The sequence below is a fragment of the Canis lupus genome, chromosome 9 (genome assembly GCF_048164855.1).
Source record: "Canis lupus baileyi chromosome 9, mCanLup2.hap1, whole genome shotgun sequence".
Classification (NCBI taxonomy): domain Eukaryota; kingdom Metazoa; phylum Chordata; class Mammalia; order Carnivora; family Canidae; genus Canis; species Canis lupus.
This window is the reverse complement of record NC_132846.1, coordinates 9,650,118-9,669,647: the sequence shown is the minus strand read 5'-3', so window position 1 is coordinate 9,669,647 and position 19,530 is coordinate 9,650,118. Positions and strand designations below refer to the sequence as shown.

The following is a 19,530-nucleotide window of genomic DNA, read 5'->3' as shown; positions in this document are numbered from 1 at the left end:
AGGATGGCTAAAGGCATTTATGCTGGAATGGAAGAAATAAAAGTGTCTTTATTGTCAGAAATGTTGCTATAAATGGAAAATCCCCAAAATAACTAGAAGTAAATAACATGTTTAGGAATGTCTCAAGATGTATGATATTAAAAATCAAATGTATTTTATTCATAGTAATCAACAAAGATTCTTGAGAATATCATGCTTCAACAGCAGCTCCCTTGACCCTTGTTGCTCAAGCTCTTATAGTTGTACAAAACCCCTAATATCTAAATTAAACCCTCACAGGGAAGAATTCATAGAGTGAATTCCTGTTCTTCTAACCAAATCATGAAGGATACAGTAAGAAATTTGGATTTGGAATACTAAGTACAAGGGGGAGACATTGAAGGATTTATGAATAATATGGTTCGTGTTTTTGTCATATTATTCATTTTATAGCCAATCGAGGTCCCTCAATTCTAAGGTTTTACTGGTATGCAAACTCTATTTCTGACTAGGTATTTGCTCAGCCTTTTTTGCTCAGATTCTGACACAATGGCTTTGGTATCCTGAGTATTCTATCTTGGATAGAGATCTGAATTCCAAATTCATTTCAAATAATCAACATTGTATTTGATTTTAGTTTCTTGTCTGAACATCACAGTTTACTTTTTTCTGGCCTAGCTCCTCAATGAGTTCTGTCTACCATGCCTCATGATCAAATGCTAATACACACAGTATTATGAAATAACTATATATATATATATTTCCAAAACAAACCTAGAAATTAGTAAAATAACTATATATATATTTCCAAAACAAATATATATATATATACACATATATATATGTATGTATTTTACAATATTGTTTTTTTAAGGAGACTTATTTCCTTTGGACCTGGTTAAAAAGCAACAAAACTTGTTGTTGGAAACTACATTATTCCTTATAGGCAATGGTTTTTACGACAGTATACTATTTCATCTCAGGTATTACTATGACTATACTTGTCAGTAATTGATATTAATACTATAAGAATGATGGTTCTAAAATCTGATTACTTTTCAATTCACTTTGATGAGTCAAAGACTCTGAATCATGACAAACCTTGAGTTGACCTGATTTTTTTTTAAGAAAGAAAAATTAATTCTTACCAGGTTTAGTGAGAAGACTGATAATGCTTTACCTGATAGACCAATCAGACAATGCTTGGCTTTTAATCTATTTTAGGAGGAAGCTCTAAATGCCTATGAAAAACAAAGTGGTAACATGATAGAGATCTAGACGATCATTACCATTGCCTTTATCTACAGATGGTACTCGATAGACTAGTATAGTAGTCAAATTTGATTTGCTCTGTTCTGTGTTTATTATGTATAGTACCATTTGTCATAAACAGTTGTACTGACAATCTGCAAAATTGATTAGAGGCCATTGGGCTAGGACATAAGTGTACATGCGTTAACCTAGATCTATCAGTACATGGATAAAACAATGCATTGCTAAATTTGGGTCTATGTTACAGAGGTGGAAACTATTATATATGGCCAACTGAAAATAAACAGGTAACTAAAAAAGAAAAAGAAAAAGAAAACCACAGACCTGAAACCATAAAACTACTAAAAGAAAACATAGACAGTAATTTCTTTGACATTGGCCTTCACAACATTTTTCTAGCCATGTCCCCTCAAGACAAGAGAAACAAAAGCAAAAATAAACTATTGGGACTATACCTAAATAAGAGAGCCTTTACATGATGAGGGAAAGCATCAACAAAACAAAAAGGCAATCTACTAATGGGAGAAGATATTCAAAATGTTATATTAAAAAAAGACTTAATATCTAAAATATATTAAACATCTCATACAATTCGATACTAGAAAAATCAGATTACAAATGGGCAGAGGACCTGAATATACATTTTTTAATGACATGCAGAGACATGCACCTGTTAATAGCACCTGTTAATATATACACACAAGTCATGCATCAGAATTTTTGTTTTACTTTTATTTATTGTTTGATATTTTTTTTCTTTTTTATTGAAATATAGTTGACATACAACATTAGTTTCAGGCGTTCATAGTGGTTCAACAATTCTATACATTATACTATGCTCACCATAAGTCTAGCTACCATCTGTCACATATAACATCATTATGATATTCTTGACTATGTACCTAAGCTGTACTTTTCATCATTGTGACTTATTGCACAACTGCAAGTTTGTGCCTCTTGGTCATCTTCATCTATTTCACCCATCCCTGCAAACCCTTCTCCTGTGGAAATCACCAGTTTACTCGCTCAATTTATGATTCTGTTTCTGAGTTTTGTTTGTTTGTTCATTTATTTGTTTTTTAGATTCCACATATAAGTGAAATACCACATATGGTATTTGTCTTTCTCTGCCTCATTTATTTCACTTAGCATAATGCCTGTTAAGTTCATCCACGTTGTCACAAATGGCAAGATCTCATTTTCTGTGGCTGAGTAATATTCCATGCTGTGTGTGTGTACACATTTTCTTTATCCATATGGACGCTTAAGTTGCTTCCATATCTTGGCTATTGTTAATAATACTGCAATAAATGAACGTAGGGATGCATGTCTCTTTTTGTATTAGTGTTTTCTTTGGGTAAAATACCCAGTAGTGGAATTACTGAATTGTATGATGTTTCTATTTTTAAATTTTTGAAGAACCTCCATACTGTTTTCCATGGTGGCTGTACTAATTTGCATTCCCACCAACAAAGCACAAAGTTTCCCTTTTCTACACCTCCTCACCAATATTTGTTATTTCTTGTTTTTTTGATACTAGCCATTCTGACGGGTGTGAAGCACTATCCTATTATGGTTTTGTTTTGCATCTCCATGAAGATTAGTAATTTGAGCATTTTTCTATATGTCTGATGGCCATCTGCATGTCATTAAAATTGAATACCATATCTCCCCAAATTCACATGTTAAACCCTAACACCAAATGTGGTGGTATTTTGAGATGAGACCTTTGGGAGTTGATTAGGTCATGAGAGTGGAGACTTCATGGGCAGGATTAGTGCCTTCATAAAAAAGACCCCATAAAGCTCCCTTGCCTCTTCCACCAGGTGTGACTATAACAAGAAGTAGCTGTCTGTAAGCCAGGTGGGGGCTCGCTGCAGACACCAAATCTGTCTTGATCTTGGATGTCCCACCCTCCAGAACTGTGAGAAATAAGTTCCTGTTGTTTATAAGCTTCCCAGTCTGTGGTACTCTTTTGTGTGTGTGTGTGTGTGTGTGTGTGTGTGTGTGTGGTACTCCTTTATAGCAGTCCAAATGGACTAAGACACAAGGTATATAAGGGAATTTGAAGATGGTCATTTGTCTGATTTGTTATAAATATTTGAAGGCAGTAAAGTTTCATTTTATACTATACCATTTGGAATGGGTATATTCAAAATCTCCTTAGGATTCTGGCCCCAGGTTCACACATATCTTTTCCTAGCCATTTAATTAAACAATAATCTAGATATTGCTGTTGAGGTATGTATAGATGCAGTTAAGGTCCCAAATTCGTTGACCTTAGGATAGGGAGATTATCCAGGTGGGGCATATTTAATCTAATGGGCTCTTTAAAAGCAGGGATTTTCTCTGGCTGGTCATGGAATTCAGAGACACAAAGCATGAGAAAGATTTGAGGGATGCCTGGGTGGCTCAGTGGTTGAGCAACTGCCTTTGGCCCAGGGTGTGATCCTGGGGTGTCTCAGGATCGAGTCCCACATCGGGCTCCCTGCATGGAGCCTGCTTCTCTCTCTGCCTGTGTCTCTGCCTCTCTCTCTCTCTCTCTCTCTCTCTCTCTCTCTCTCTGTGTGTGTGTCTTATGAATAAATAAATAAAATCTTAAAAAAAAAAGAGAAAGATTTGACATGCTATTTCTGAACTGAAGATGAAGAAAGCTGCATGACAAAAAATGTAGGCAGCCTTCAGGAGTGGAGAGTGTTCATTCTGGCTGATAGCAAGCAAGGAAACAAGACCTCAGCCCTACTTTAGCAAGAAGGAGAACTCTACTCATTCCAAGACTGAGTATGGAATTGGCTTTTTTCCAGATCCTCCTAAGAAGAACTCAGCTTGGCTTATACCTTGATTTCAGCCTTGTGATATTTTGAGCAGAGAACCTAACCATGCTGTGCTGGACTTCTGTCCTATAGAACTGTAAGCCAATAAATGGGGGCTGTCATAAGACTCTGTGGTAATTTGTTACATGGCAATTAAAAACAGGCCATTTAATTGGAAATAATTATCATTTCCCCTTTTCAGGGCCATGTATGAAATAATTTCATAATATTAACAGGCCTTCGTGAAACTTTAAAGTTTCTATACTGGGTGCCTGGGTGGCTCAGTCATTTAAGCATCTGCCTTTGTCTCAGGTTGTGACCCTGGGGTCCTGGGATTGAGCTCTGCTGAACAGAGAGCCCGCTTCTCCCTCTCTCTCTCTTCCTCCCTTGTGCTTATGTGCATGCTCTCTCTCTCAAATAAATATAATATTCTTAAAAAGTTCTATACTATAGTTTACTAATTAATGGCAAATAAGGAAATAGAAACACATTTTGTATGTCAACATTTTCTTCAGGGCAATGCATTGGCATTTTGTTTCCTGGGAAATCTATTTTAATGAAATATCCTTGGTACCAATTCTGAAACATATTGCTGTCAAAGCTTAATGTATAGACTCAAAATATTTAGTTGCTTATTTATTAGAGAAGGATTATAGCTCTCAGAACAGGAAATACTCTCCCCATCTGCTCTAAAAATAATCATAAGAACTTCACTGTTCTTATGGATATGACAACATAAATCTCATTAACTACTATAACTTACCTCACTAGGGTGCATAACAGTGATTATTCAGCCAAGGTCCATGTTGGTGATACTGACAGTCCTTACTCACGATGACTGATATGACTCATAAACCTATGACTGATTGAGAGCACTGCTAGAAAGCTTCTGCTTGGATCCAAAAAGCCTGTAGTTTATTGCCAAACACATTTTTGATTTAAATTTGGAGATGATTCATTTGAATTAGTGCGTAACTACCAATGACTCTCAGAGAAGAGAAGACTTAGCAGAAAAGTACAGGCCTGTCTATAATCTAAATTAATCTCAATCAAAGCAACAATCCAAGGTTACTCTCGACCCAGACAACTACCAGTAATTAGAACTCGTTTCAGCACCACGTAGTTTAGGGTTTCTGGGTTGATTTTTATAGCAAATTGCTTGTGACCTTGAACAAGTTTTTAAAGCTCTTCTAAAGTAATAACAAAAGTGGAATATCTGACTCTCTCTCCTGAGGTATTCTGGGAATTAACTTTTTTTTTTTTTTTTTTTTTTTTTTTAAGCCAGCATTGAGAGACTCAGAGGGATGGGACAGAAAGCCAAATCATCACAGATAACAAGATGAATAGCTTGCCAAATATTTTTTACTTACAGTATTAATTCAGGGCTAAGAAAGAAAAATTTTTAAAAAGATTTTATTTATTTATTCACAGAGAAATAGAGAGAGAGAGAGGCAGAGACACAGGCAGAGAGAGAAGGATCCCTGCAGGGAGCCCAATGTGGGACTCGATCCCGGGACTCCAGGATCACACCCTGAGACAAAGGCAGACACTCAACCACTGAGCCACCCAGGCATCCCAAGAAAGAAACTTCTTGGCAATAAATGGTGAAGTCCTCTCTCCCAGTGAGTAGAATGAAGATATTACAATATAAGAGAGTAGCCTGATGAGATTTCCTAGTCCATTAAGATATTTCAAAACTTTTGTTACCAAAGAAATCCAGCATAAAATTTGGAAGTAGAGGAAAATATTATGAATTTTAAGTACTCATAAGCTAGCTTAAAATATTGATCAGCTCATTTCAGATCTTTTGTGATGAGGTTATCACTCCAGATTTTTTTTAAATTTATTTTTTATTGGTGTTCAATTTACCAACATACAGAATAACCCCCAGTGCCCGTCACCCATTCACTCCCGCCCCCCGCCCTCCTCCCCTTCTACCACCCCTAGTTCGTTTCCCAGAGTTAGCAGTCTTTACGTTCTGTCTGCCTTTATGGTATTTCCCACACATTTCTTCTCCCTTCCCTTATATTCCCTTTCACTATTATTTATATTCCCCACATGAATGAGAACATATAATGTTTGTCACTCCAGATTATTTTGAAGAAAATCCCAACATCATACTATCTTATCTAAGTCCAAATATTCAGGTAAAAAGCAGTCAATTCTAATATATTTCCAAACGGCATTCAACCTAAAAAAGTATTTATTAATCGTTAGTCACTCAAACCAATAAAACCATTTAAAAAAAGAAGGTCAAAAATTGGTTAAAAAAACAGTTCAGAGCTAGGAGTTTCTTTTGAAATGTGGGAAATAACCAAGTGGGCTACACTGCAGTGTTGTCATGTTACAATGCAGAATTGTGTAAGGGATGCTACTCAAGAAACAACAAACTCTTTCAGGGCAAGAAAAAACATCTATTCCAATTATTGCCAGAAAAAATGCAATGCCTTGAGTAGATTTTAACTAAGAAGACTTTAGCTATGCTACGTCACTTTTGGACCATATACCTGTTTGCTTGCTTATGAACATCCCTTACTTAATTTTAGCAAGACTCTGACTGAGGGCATTCTCAGAATACTTTTAGTATTAAATGCATCCCATGTATTTGGACAAAAAGAACTGCCCACTTTCTGTGTTGCATTGAAAATGTTTTCATAACACATTTTAGGGTGACTTTTCTATTCTTTTTTTTTTTTTTGAGGAGAACATTTTATTACTTTTATGTACAGAAAATTCAACAGCGTCCACTCAGCCCAGTTTGGTGGCCGGTTCTTTAGCCTTTGCTCTTTGCAGTTTGGCAATGCGAGCCACCCACTTTGGACCCAGGACATTGCCTCCCTAGTGGCAGTGGATCTTGTCATACCTGTCATTGTAATTGGTCCTGATGGCTTCAACCAGCTTAGCCAGAGCTCTCTTGTCTTCCCAGTTAACCTGTGTGAAGGTGACAACGATGCAGGTCTTCCTGTGGACCAGATGCCTTAGCTTGGCCTTCCCCTTGATAATGCAGCAGGGAACCCCCAACTTATGACACAGGGCAGGCAGGAAGACAACCAGCTCAATGGGATCCACATCATGTGCTATCACTACCAGCTGAGCCTTCTGGTTTTCCACCAAGGTGGTGACAGTGTTAACCCCAGCTCGAAGGAAAGGTGGCCTCTTAGTGGGGGCATCCCCTTTGCCTGCAGCTTTCTTCTCATCTAAGGTCAACAATCTCTGCTGCTTCTCTTGCTTTGTCTCTGGTCTGTACTTGTGGGCTAGCTTAAACAGTTGAGTAGCTGTTTGGTGGTCCAAGTCCTGGGTGAACTGGTTAAATGTAGGAGGCACTTCTAAGATGTTTCTAGAGAATAGCCCTTAGCTGCTGCAGCCAGATGTAGCCAGGCCATTTGACAAAGCAATTGGCGTCCCTTTTGGCCTGGATGTCTTTTCCAATGCCAAAATTCTTGGGCTGTTTCTCAAATAGGGAATTGACCATCCTCTTGGCCTCCTGCTTCTTCACAACAGCAGGGTCTGGGGCCACCTTCTCCCCTTTGCCTTCTTCCCTTGCAGCATCTTGGCTTGCTGGAGGAGAGAGGGACTTTTCTATTCTTAATAGAATATATTTGACCTTTTTCTGTACATTTAAAACATTTAATTAATTAATTTATTTGAGAAAGAGAGAGATCGTGAGCAAGGGGAAGGGCAGAAAGAGAAGCTGGCTCCCCACTGAGCAGGTAGCCTGACGTGTGGGATTTGATCTCAGGACCCTGGGATCATGACCTGAGCCAAAGGCAGATAGATGCTTAACCAACAGAGCCACCCAGGTGCCCAGGACAATGTTTTTTAACTCGAAAAAATAGTTACTGAAGTTTTATTTTTTATTTTTTATTTTTTTAGTTACTGAAGTTTTATGTGCTAAATATACTCTATCTTGAAGTCAGTTTGAATATTCCTTCCAAATGTAAGGACCTTATTAAGATTTCCAAAATATGAACTCAAAGTGATAGGCAATAGGATTTTTATGGAAAGATTTTATGGAAAGAAGACTCTGTAGAGGAGCTGCTGACTCATGAAAAAAATGGCAAAATAGCATTTAAATGAGAAGACAGATCATGGCCAAAATTGAACTAGTTAGATCACAGGAAATTGGAATCAATGACACATAGGTGCAGGAATAAAACTTTCTTTACTCTTGTTCTTCTATAAGAGTTCCACTTACTGCATGGAGGGGGGTTAGAGCAGCTGACCTGCAATCTGTCCTGCTTGGATATGGAGAGAGAGATCTTATGGGGAAGTGGAAAGAATTGGGTGGCTCAGTCTAATCTCAAATGGACTTTTGAATAAATATACTGATGTATTTTTATCCCTGATATGCCCTTAGCAGATTGCCCTTAGGTGAAGATTATCCATAGCAAGTAAAACCCAGAGGTTAAGGCCTAGCTTCCTGGAGAACTTCACAAAGGCTTTCAACACTCTGGAGTGTAAAACAGACATGTTTTATAACCTAAACACTTTCTGCTCTGTGAGGCCCTCCCCAAACCTCCTTAATTTTGTTCTAGATGGGAAGGAAAGACCTGAGGAGCTGCCTTTGATGATTCAGACTTCTGTTTATCTTATCCGAACCTCTTGATTTCATGTCTACTCGAAATTATTTCATAAAGTATGCTACTGGATATGACTGATCTGTTTGTTTGATTTGACAACCCGTGTATGTGTTAGTTCATTTCTTTCAGGAGTGGGGCAAGATATGTGAATGTGTGTGAAAGGATTCAACTTATCCATTTAAGTCAATTAGTGGCTTAAAATGCAATCCTTTTCAGATTAGCTCAACTTCTTTTTCAGAAAACAGCCTTTTGGTTGTCCTCCTCCTCCTAGTTCTTCCCGGAGAACATCTCCCTCCTACCCATTGGTTCTTATAGCCTCCAGTGAATTATATGTTCTGCTCTGTCTTTGGGTAAAAGCCTGTGTCCCCTTCTCTGTAGCTTTCTCATGTTCTGCTCTCCTTCTATGACTAAAAAATAGTGATGTCCCTTGACTCATTTCCACTCATAGATGCTTGGTTCACAACAGGAAAGAGCAATTTTCAGGCTGCTGTATATGACGTGGATCAATGACATGCTGCTTCCTATCCTTTAAGGATTCAATCTTAAAAATAAGTACAGCAGGGATGCCTGGGTGGCTCAGCGGTTGAGCGTCTGCCTTCGGTTCAGGGTGTGATCCCAGGGTCCTGGGATTGAGTCCCACATCAGGCTTCCTGCATGGAGCCTGCTTCTCCCTCTTCCTATGTCTCTGCCTCTCTCTCTGTGTGTCTCTTGTGCATAAATATATAAAATCTTAAACAAAAGAAGTACAGCAATGCATGAGCACCATCAGGGAATGGATTAGAGATCATGGTCAAACTCTCTGCATGTGTTGGGTAAAGAAGGGACAGAATAATGTCCAATCTTTTCACATATGAAAGGAAGAGCTCAACATATAACATGTGCATTTCATGTTGCCATCCTCTCTCAGGCCAATCAGATATTCACTCTTCTCATTCCTTTCTCTCTAAAGCCTAGAGACCCAATTGTGTATATCCAATGTTACCACCTGACCACCTGTTCAAATGAAAAGATATTTGGTGGAGCATGACCAGATTTAGACATTTTTCCTTTAATGATAATTAATGATTCTTAGAAAATGGCAAAACAATGCAATTGAAATTTCTAACAAAAATGAATAGCATGAGATAAAATTGTGCTCAAGAGTTACTTTGTATTTAAATCAGGCATTACGAATTGGTGTGCATACTTTACAAAAGTGAGTTTAGTTTTTCCATCTAACCTCATCTCACTTGACTTTTAGTCTTGGCTCTATCCAAACGTTGCTAGGTCAAAATTTTATTTCTGCTTTTGTGCCCTGAGTGTTTTGGACCCTGTGGTTTCTTCCTGGGCATTGCAGGGGGATGACAGACTAATACTCCTATTTGCTTGGGATTTGGATAATCAATCACTAGGGCTGTACTGCCCTTTGTATAAATTCTTAAAGCTGAATTTCATTTTTTCCCTAACTCTCTCTTTTTGTAATATATGCATCCTATGGATTTTGCAGTGTATCATGGATCATGTCCTGCAGAATACACTTCTGGGTGTCACATCTCAGTGTTTTCTCATCTCCCACCTGCTTTTTGCTCTTTCTGCCAAACACACCTTTCTCATATCATTGCAGTCTATTGCCATTGGGCTTCTCCTTTCTCTTTGTGTTCCTACCTTTTGTACTGAAAGCTATTTTTACTCTTTGGTTTTACTATTTTACAGTTGGTGCCTAAAGGCCTTTAAGAATAAGAAAAAAATCAATTTTTGACAGATCTAAGAAAACCACAATTCTTGGTTTTATAGCATTTTTGCCTTTATTCTTACTGCCCATCTGAAGTAAGTTATACGAATTCATGTTAGATAGATTTGACTGGAGGAGGCCACTCCTTGCTGTCAGGTGTTGTTTTTTAGATTGTTCAGGAAGAGTATGACCCGCCTTTCTATTGTGCATTTTGTCTTCAGTTCTATCCTCACCAATCTGGACTGCTGCTTGATTAATTTTTCCAGGAGTCAGATATGATTTTCACATTCAGAGCAGAAAGCAGCTCTTCCACTCCGAGAGCATAAAATCCATATCCTGTGGCTTGCCCTTTGAGTCTCTGTATTTGCCTTACATCAACCTTAACCATAACCTGTCTTTCCAATGTTCATTCTGCTTTCTCTCTTTCACGTTCCATTCCTTGAATTCACTGCATCACTTGCTCTTCTTTGTACACACAGTGTGTTTCTTAGCCCCAGGGACTTAGATTACTTTGTTGGCTTCTACCTGGGATATCTTTTCTTTTCATTTGAATGACCCACATACTTTTTATTTCTCATGATTTATTTTAACTATTCCTTTCCTTAAGCCTGGAATGCCTGCTACTATTCTCCCCAGATATTTGAAATACACTGTCCTCATTTTAAGTTATTAGTGGTGCTTAATTCATCTTATCTTGAACGAAGTCACTGGTGTTGATTAATTAAAAATGTTGAAAATATAATCTGTGTCAAACACAATTTTAGGCCCCACAGGTACAGCGTTACACAAAGCAGACCAAAAATCCCTGCCTTCATGGAGCTTATTTTGTAATGTTACAGTTGGCTAGGGGAGTTTTAAAGTATTGGTTGATAGTTACTCACATGTTAAGTCAGGAAAGATCAAGTGTCAGCACATTTACGTACTCCCAATGTTTCACAAAGTAAAATAAATTGGTTCTCTTTAAGAAACTCTGCCTGCCTAATGACTGAAAGAAATGTGATAGTTCTTGATATCCATCTACTTTGTTACACTAAGAAATACAGTTGCACTTGGGGCATTGAGCAATCAGTGCTGCTTTAGGAGAGATGGGTTAGTGAAGCACAAACTCTCATTTATGAAGACAGAAACAAGAGAGAAACAACATAAAAGGATTGCCAAGGTCACCAGGTAGTCTCCTCTGTCTGCTGTGCAATCTGCTGTTTCAGGTTCTATTGACCTAAAACAACTCCTCAGCTTCCCCTGGACAGACAGTAGAAGTGATGGCCCAACTATGTCCCTATCATGATCCAAAAGGAGCCACGACATCAGTTTTATTGCCAAGCCATTTCTCCTCTTGTCCTGATACCAAGGAAGAGATTGGAGGATGGTGCTACTTCTCCTTCTTTATTAATAACAAATTCAACGATTATATACTCAAGGACTTGGGTGATGATTGGGATAAACTTCTCTCCCTTCTGCTTTTCCCTTATAGAGTCCACCAGGATCATTTATTTCTTCAGGCCTTACTGAGGGCTTATATTAATGATAATAACCAAGATTTCCCTTGGCTCATGTAGGGTGTCATCTGGTTTCAAAAGTCTCTTACCTCTAAATTCAATATTTCTGGGAGCTCCTGCTGAATGCTTCACATCTTTTCATTGACAGGTTGGTTGGATGACCATATGTTATGCAGTGAACAGTCTTGTTGCTTATATTGAATATATGTTCTGGGTTGTGTTGCTTTCTTAGAAACCACTTTTGTTTTTCCTGGGTGTCATGATGCCTACTAGGCACCACTGTTGAGGACTGTTGCATCCTTGGTCATCACCACACATTCCAGGTACTGTGTCTCTATCATGCCTTGCTGTTCTTTTCTACTGGACACAAAAGACTCTTGTCAAGGGGTGCCTATGTGGCTCAGTTTGCTAAGTGTCTGACTCTTGGTTTTGGCTCTAGTATGATCTCATGGGTTGTGAGATAAAGTACTGCCCCCCCCAACCTCCCTCCTCTCATGCGCAGCAGAGAGTCTGCTTAAAGATTCTCTCCCTCCACCCCTTCCCCATCCCTCTCTCTAAATAAATAGGTCTTTTTTTAAAAATACTCTTGTCAGGTAGTGTCAAAAATACTCTTGTCAGGTTTTGTCATTTCCAGTTAGGCACTGAAAATACATAGGTGTGAGATGTATCACATAATGATATATGACTGATAACTGCTATGTAGTCCATGGTTCACATTTGAGTAACTTTAGTATGGCTTGTATTTTTATAATTTAATACTTACTAAATGGTTATCTTTAATATTACAGGATACGTATTTGTCCTCTGTAGTCTTCTAACTTTAAATTTTCTATTTGAACTAATTGTTAGCGTTGCTTTGTGAAATGCACTTTTATTTATATGATATCCACCAGAATGAATGACTTTTTTTAGAGAAATGAGAAAGCAATTAGATATTGTCACAAAAATCAATATAACACAGAGCAACAATTACAAAATGCTATCAGTGTTTTAAGAGAAAATAAATGAATTTGCCAAAAGTTTTATGCTAAATATTATTAATACTCAATGCTTATTATAATTATTTACATGCTAGAAAGAACTGTTTTAAAATTTTTCTTGTAGCAATAGGTCACTTCAAAATTTTATTTATTTATTTGAGAGAGAGAGAGACAGAAAGAGCACAAGCAGGGGGAGAGGCAGATAGATGGGGAGAGAGAAGCAGACTCCCCGCTGAGAAAGGAGTCTTATGCAGGGCTTGATCTCAGGACCCTGAGATCATGACCTGAGCCAAGGCAGAGGCTTAACAGACTAAGCCACCCAGGTGTCCCCCCAGTAGGTCATCATTCTGCATATTTCATCCAGTAACACATGAAACTTTTAAGGTGGGCCACGTAAACAGCAATAAATATGATCACTTAGTGTCAGAAGCTGAAGGAGTTTTAAAACTTATGGAAGGACTAAGACTCAGAAATAGGCTAGGTTGTTTACCGGGAGCTGAAATTACACTGACAATTTAGTGTGGGAAAATTTGAGGTAGAGACAGGTGTGACAATATTAGCATGATTCTTTGTAATCATGTTTTAAAAGGTATGACAATATTACTAGGCAACTGGAGTGCCTTTGTTAGTCTCATGTGTCTAGACAGGATATTCATGTTAATTTTTTTCAGTTTTTTGTTATAGTTTTTATTTTTAATGGACAAATGGTTGACATATTAGTTTCAAGTGTACAATATAATGATTTGACACTTCTATACATTGTTAAATGATCACCATGATAAGTGTAGTTATTATCTGTCACTATACAGAGTTATTACAACATTATGGACTATATTCCTTATGTTTTTACTTATTAAACTCCTTAACTCATTTCACTCGTCTTCCTTTGTACTGTTTTCCAAAGGGGCTGCACCAATTCAAATTCCCACCAACAGTGCACAAGGGTTCTTTTTTTTCTCCAGATCCTCCTCAACATTTAGTATTTCTTGTATCTTTGATACTAGGCATTCTGACAGGTGTGAGATGATACCGCACTGTGATATGGATTTGTGTTTCTCCAAAGATTGGTAATGCTCAACATCTTTTCAGGTGCCTGTTGGCTTCTGAAAGATGTCTTCTTTGAAAGATGTCTATTCAGGTCCTCTGCCCAATTTTAATCAGATTTTCTTTTCATGTTGAGTCATAGGAGTTCTTTATGTATTTTGGACTTTAAATTCTTACTGAATATATTTGCAAATATCTTTTCCCATTCAGTTGGTTGTCTGTTCATTTTGTTCATGGTTTCCTTCAATTTGCAGAAGATTTTTAGTTTGATGTAGTCCTAATTGTTATTTTTTGCTTTTGTTTCCCTTGCCTGGGGAGATCTATCCAGAAAAATGTTGCTAAGGCCAATGTCCAAGGGTTTACTGCCTATGTTTCCTTTCAGGAGTTTTAGATATTGCATTTAGGTCATCTTTTATTTTGAGTTTATTTTGTGTATGTTGTAGGATAGTGGTCCTTTTTCATTCTGTTGCACGTGGCTGTCCAGTTTCCCAACACAACTTATTAAAAAATAATCCTTTCCTTAGTGTATATTCTTGCCTTTTTTGTTGTAGATTAAATGACTGAATATACATGGGTTTATTTCTGGGCTTTCTATCTTGTTTTATTGATCTCTATGTCTATTTTTGTTCCCATATCTGTTTTAATTACTAGAGCTTTATAGTATATCTTGAAGTATGAGACTGTAATAACTTCAGATTTGTTATTTTTTTCAAGAAGAACTATTGGGGCTCTTTGGGGTCTTTTACAGTTCCATACAAATTTTAGGATTATTTGTTTTAGTTCTGTGAAAACCGTTATTGGTATTTTGATAAGGATTACATTAAACCTGTATATTTCTTTGGGTATCACAGACCTATTAATGTATTCTTCCAATCCATGAGCATGAAATACCTTTCCATTTATCTGTGTCATACTCAAATTCTTTCATCAATATCTTACAGTTTTCAAAGGACAGGTCTTTCACTCCTTGGTTAGATTTATTCCTAGGTATTTTATTCCTTTTGATGCAATTGTGCATGGGATTATTATTCTTTTAATATTTTATTTATTTATTCATGAGAGACAGAGAGAGAGAGAGAGAGAGGCAGAGACATAGGCATAGGGAGAAGCAGGCTCCATGCAGGGAGCCTGATGGATTCAATCCAGGGACCCCAGGATCACGCCCTGGGCCAAAGGCAGGCACTAAACCACTGAGCCACCCAGCTGTCCCTGTGCATGGGATTATTTGCTGAATTTCTCTTTTTGCTAGTTAGTTATTAGCGAAGCATAACAGATTGCTGCATATTGATTTTTGTATCCTGCAACTGCTGAATTCATTTATGAGTTCTAATTATTTTTTGGTAAGTTTTTAGGGTTTCTATATATGGTATTATGTCTTCTGCAAATAGTGACAGTTTTACTTGTTCTTTTTTTTTTTTTTTTTTTTTTTTAAATTTTTATTTATTTATGATAGTCACACAGAGAGAGAGAGAGAGAGAGGCAGAGACACAGGCAGGGGGAGAAGCAGGCTCCATGCAGGGAGCCCGACGTGGGATTCGATCCCGGGTCTCCAGGATCGCGCCCTGGGCCAAAGGAGGCGCCAAACCGCTGCGCCACCCAGGGATCCCAGTTTTACTTGTTCTTTACCAACTTGGATGCCCTTTCTTTCTTTCTTTTTCCTTTTTTCTTTTTTTGCCTAATTGGCTAGGACTTCCAACACTGTTGAGTAAAAGTAGTGAGTGGGCATCCTTGCCTTGTTCCTAATCTTAGGGGAAAAGCTTTCAGCTTTTCATCATCAAGCATGATGTTAGCTGAGGGCTTATTGTATATGGCCTTTATTATGTGAGATATGTTCCTTCTCTATTTATGTTAATTTTGAGATCAAATGTTTTAAATGTAAAAGAAAAAATTTCTCTTAAGGCTTACACACTTTCCAAGTAGATATAAATTTAAAAAATGAACGTATGGTTTGCACTTTCCTTAGTCCAGTGAATGGCAATCTCATATGTAGTTACACAGGCCAGAAGAAACTGTTTTTCATTCTAAACATCAAATCCATCAACAAACCCTTCTGATTTTACCTTCTTAATAGCTCATAAATCTTCCTACTTTATTCAAAAGCACTGTAGGCCATCATTTTCATCTGACCTACTGAAATAGTTATAAGATTTATTTCCCTGCAATTCTCTCTCTCCCCTGTTAAGGTGTTTGTGGTGTAGTTACTGAACCTCTCAAAAGACAAGCCTTAGGTCAACTTCTTGCATAAAACTTGCCAGTGGCTTCTATTGCTTTGGGAATAAAGACAAAATTCTTCCACATGCCCTACAAAGGCTAACAGTATATGGTCTCCATCCAGTTTTATCTAGATAGTGGTGACTTTTAAATCTATTAATGCAGCCCTGATTTTTCTCCATAAACTTCCAGATGGATACTCAGTTGTATAAACATCTAAAACTGATTACTTCTTCTCCCCACAGATTTTGAAAGTTTGGTAATTTATTTCCTTAAAGGTATTTGGCCATTTTCTTGAGGCCGTCACTCTTTTGAGTATGAAGTTGCTCATAATATTTCTTTATTGTTCTTTAAATATATCTAAGTTTGGTATCTTATAACATAAAAGTCATTCTTAATAATGACTTTTGCATATCTTTCATGAATGTTTATGGTTGAAAACTGGCAATCTTATGCAATAATCTCATTGCAGAAATGATAGAAATATTATCAATAGTATTATAATGTTATTAAAATATTATCAATGGTTAGGGGATCCCTGGGTGGCTCAGCGGTTTGGCGCCTGCCTTTGGCCCAGGGCGCGATTCTAGAGTCCCAGGATCGAGTCCCACGTCGGGCTCCTGGCATGGAGCCTGCTTCTCTCTCCTCCTGTGTCTCTGCCTCTTTCTCTCTGTGTCTATCATAAATAAAAATAAATAAATAAATCTTAAAAAAATATTATCGATGGTTACCTTCAGATAGTTAGATTATAAGTAATTTTCATTTCCTTTTCTTCATATGCCTATATTTGCTAAATTTATTATAATAAACATGTTTTGTTTCTGTAATAAAACTGAAAACAATATGGGATCCCTGGGTGGCGCAGCGGTTTAGCGCGCCTGCCTTTGGCCCAGGGCGCGATCCTGGAGACCCGGGATCGAATCCCACATCGGGCTCCTGGTGCATGGAGCCTGCTTCTCCCTCTGCCTATGTCTCTGCCTCTCTCTCTCTCTCTCTCTCTCTCTGTGTGACTATCATAAATAAATAAAAATTAAAAAAAAAACTGAAAACAATAACACTTTAAATGCTCTTTAGAGTATTGGCAATAGAATTAACTGTTAATGCAAACTCTTTGGAAATAGCAGTTGTAAAATCTTTTATTTTATTTTATTTATTTTTTGCAGTTGTAAAATCTGTACAAAAAATGATAGAAGCACTGGAAAACATTTTAAATTATGTAAAAATGGAGAAGAGTTTACTCTTGAAAAATTGTAACTATACAAGGTAGAAATTGAGCATTTGTAATTATTTTTCCTGCATGTTCTTCTCAACCACTATGTCTATGGCAGCAGAAAACTACATGTTTGTGGGTGGAGATGACAACAAAACAAAGCAAAAAAACTCAAAGAACCAGTTGAGGCCTGGAAGGATTGCTGTAAATTTAAGAGGGAAATCTTGTGAGAATTACAGAATGGATGAGATCCAAAATCTAGTGTATATTGCCTAAATCCCTGATACTAAACTACACATGTGCAGGGAAGAGCCTAGAGGGACTACCCCTAAACAAATAGAGATTGAAGAAGAAACTGAACCTTGAAAGACAGAACTGCACTGGATGAGCTCTGTGTTTGTTGCTATTTTAACTGAGTACCTTTCCCAAAGTATGCACAGCTTGGTGGCAGGCAGCTGAAGTATTGTGGGCTTGAGGCATCAGTGGACAGGACCTGAAACTGAGGAGCAGCTGAAACTTGAAGGGATCACTTAAGCCATGCGATCCTATACAGTGAGGCCTCCAATCCATGTCTATACCCTGCTCAAATCCTTGGCTTGGCTAACTGCTCAACTTGCAGATGCAGGGGGCACTCTCAGGCTAAAAAAATGTAGCTTTGGGAATTTATAAAAATCAAGCAGAGGTATCACCTGTTGCAAAATGTACTGTAGACCAAGTTTACACTTTGAATCTGGAATAGGTCATTGTGTATTAGAACAACAATAAAATACAGAAAACAAAGGAAGCAACAAAAAACAGTCCTCAGAAGATGGATACAGATTGCAATATGTACACTGTCATTTTTAACTAAAAATTACTAGACCTGTCAAAACAACAGGAAAATGTGACCTACGCAAAAACAAAAACAAAAAACAAAACAAAAAAACAGTAGAAGTTGACTTTTAGTGGGTCCAGAAACTAGCTTTAGCAAATGAAGATATCAAAACAGTTATTATAATGTGTTAAAAAATTAAAGGCAAATATGCTCAAATAATACAGGAAAAATTGAAGAGTTAGGGGAACTATCAATACAAAAACAGAATCAATTGAAAAAAAATCTAGACCTGTAAAGTACAATAATTAAAAGGAAAAATTGATGGGTAGGCTCTATATTTGGAGGTGGTAGAAAAAACATTAGTAAACTTGAGATTAGATCAATAAAGATCACCTAATGTAAATAACGGAAGTTTATTGAAAAAAAAAAAAAACTAAGCAGAACCTTAGGGAGCTGTGGAACAATATCCAACAGTCCAATATCTGTGTAATTTATGTCCTAGGAGGGGAAGAAGGAGAGGAAGGGAGAGAGTCTCAAGTGTTCCAGAGAATCTTGAAGTTATAATAGCCAAAATCTTCCCAAATGAGTTGGGGGAAATTTAAAAAATGAAGATTCAAGAATTTTTAATAAAACTCAAGCAGGACGAAAACAGAACGTCCCAGGTAGGTGTATTTTAATCAAACTACTGAAAGTCAATGATGGGGAAAAATATTGAAAGCAGCTAGAAAAGTATAACAAATTACATGCAAGGGAATAGCAGTATAGTTAATGATTGACTTCTTAGCAGTTACAACGGTCCATAAAATATTGAGAAGACATGTTCAAGCTGTTGAAATTGTCCATTAATAATTTTATATCCACTGAATCTAGCATACTGCCTCTAAATTTTTAGACGAGGTGCTTTAGACTGAAGGGAAAGGACACTAATGGTAACTCAGATTTAAAAGAAATAAAGTACACAGGAAATAAATATGTTGGTAAATATAAAATATTACATTTTTCTTTTTCTAAAGTATTTTAAAAGGCGGGTGGTGGCCTAGAGCTAAAGTTATAGCTGAATATCGGGCTTATAAAATAGACAAAATAGATGTAGTATGTATGATAACAATAACACAAGGAATATGGAATAACTATAGAAGTATTGTTCCAAATTTCTAATATTTAACTTAAATAATTAAACATTAACTCCAAGAATTTTGCACTAAATTAATGATGGATGTTGTAATACCTTGCTAATACTAAAATGCAAAGAATTAAAGCTAGTAGGTCAAAGAAAAAATGGAATACTCAAAATAATTTAACATAAAAGAAAGCAGAAAAGGAGAAAGAACAGACAGAAATAAATAGGTGGCAAATCGAAAAATAGCAAAATGACTTAAATACAACTATCTGAGTACACCTTCAGGTAAAGTGGGCAAAA

The 19,530-nt window shown here is 37.0% G+C and overlaps 1 long non-coding RNA gene and 1 pseudogene across 1 annotated transcript in view; one reads left to right on the top strand and one right to left on the bottom strand.

The window, feature by feature from the left end:
- LOC140639758 (uncharacterized) overlaps positions 1-19,530 on the top strand; it is a 106,997-nt gene that overhangs the window by 75,324 nt on the left and 12,143 nt on the right. The window contains exon 2 of the long non-coding RNA XR_012036375.1: positions 18,613-18,772. This is a non-coding gene — a long non-coding RNA (uncharacterized lncRNA). The remainder of the gene's footprint in view (positions 1-18,612; positions 18,773-19,530) is intronic.
- LOC140640601 (large ribosomal subunit protein eL8 pseudogene) lies at positions 6,813-8,947 on the bottom strand (annotated as a pseudogene).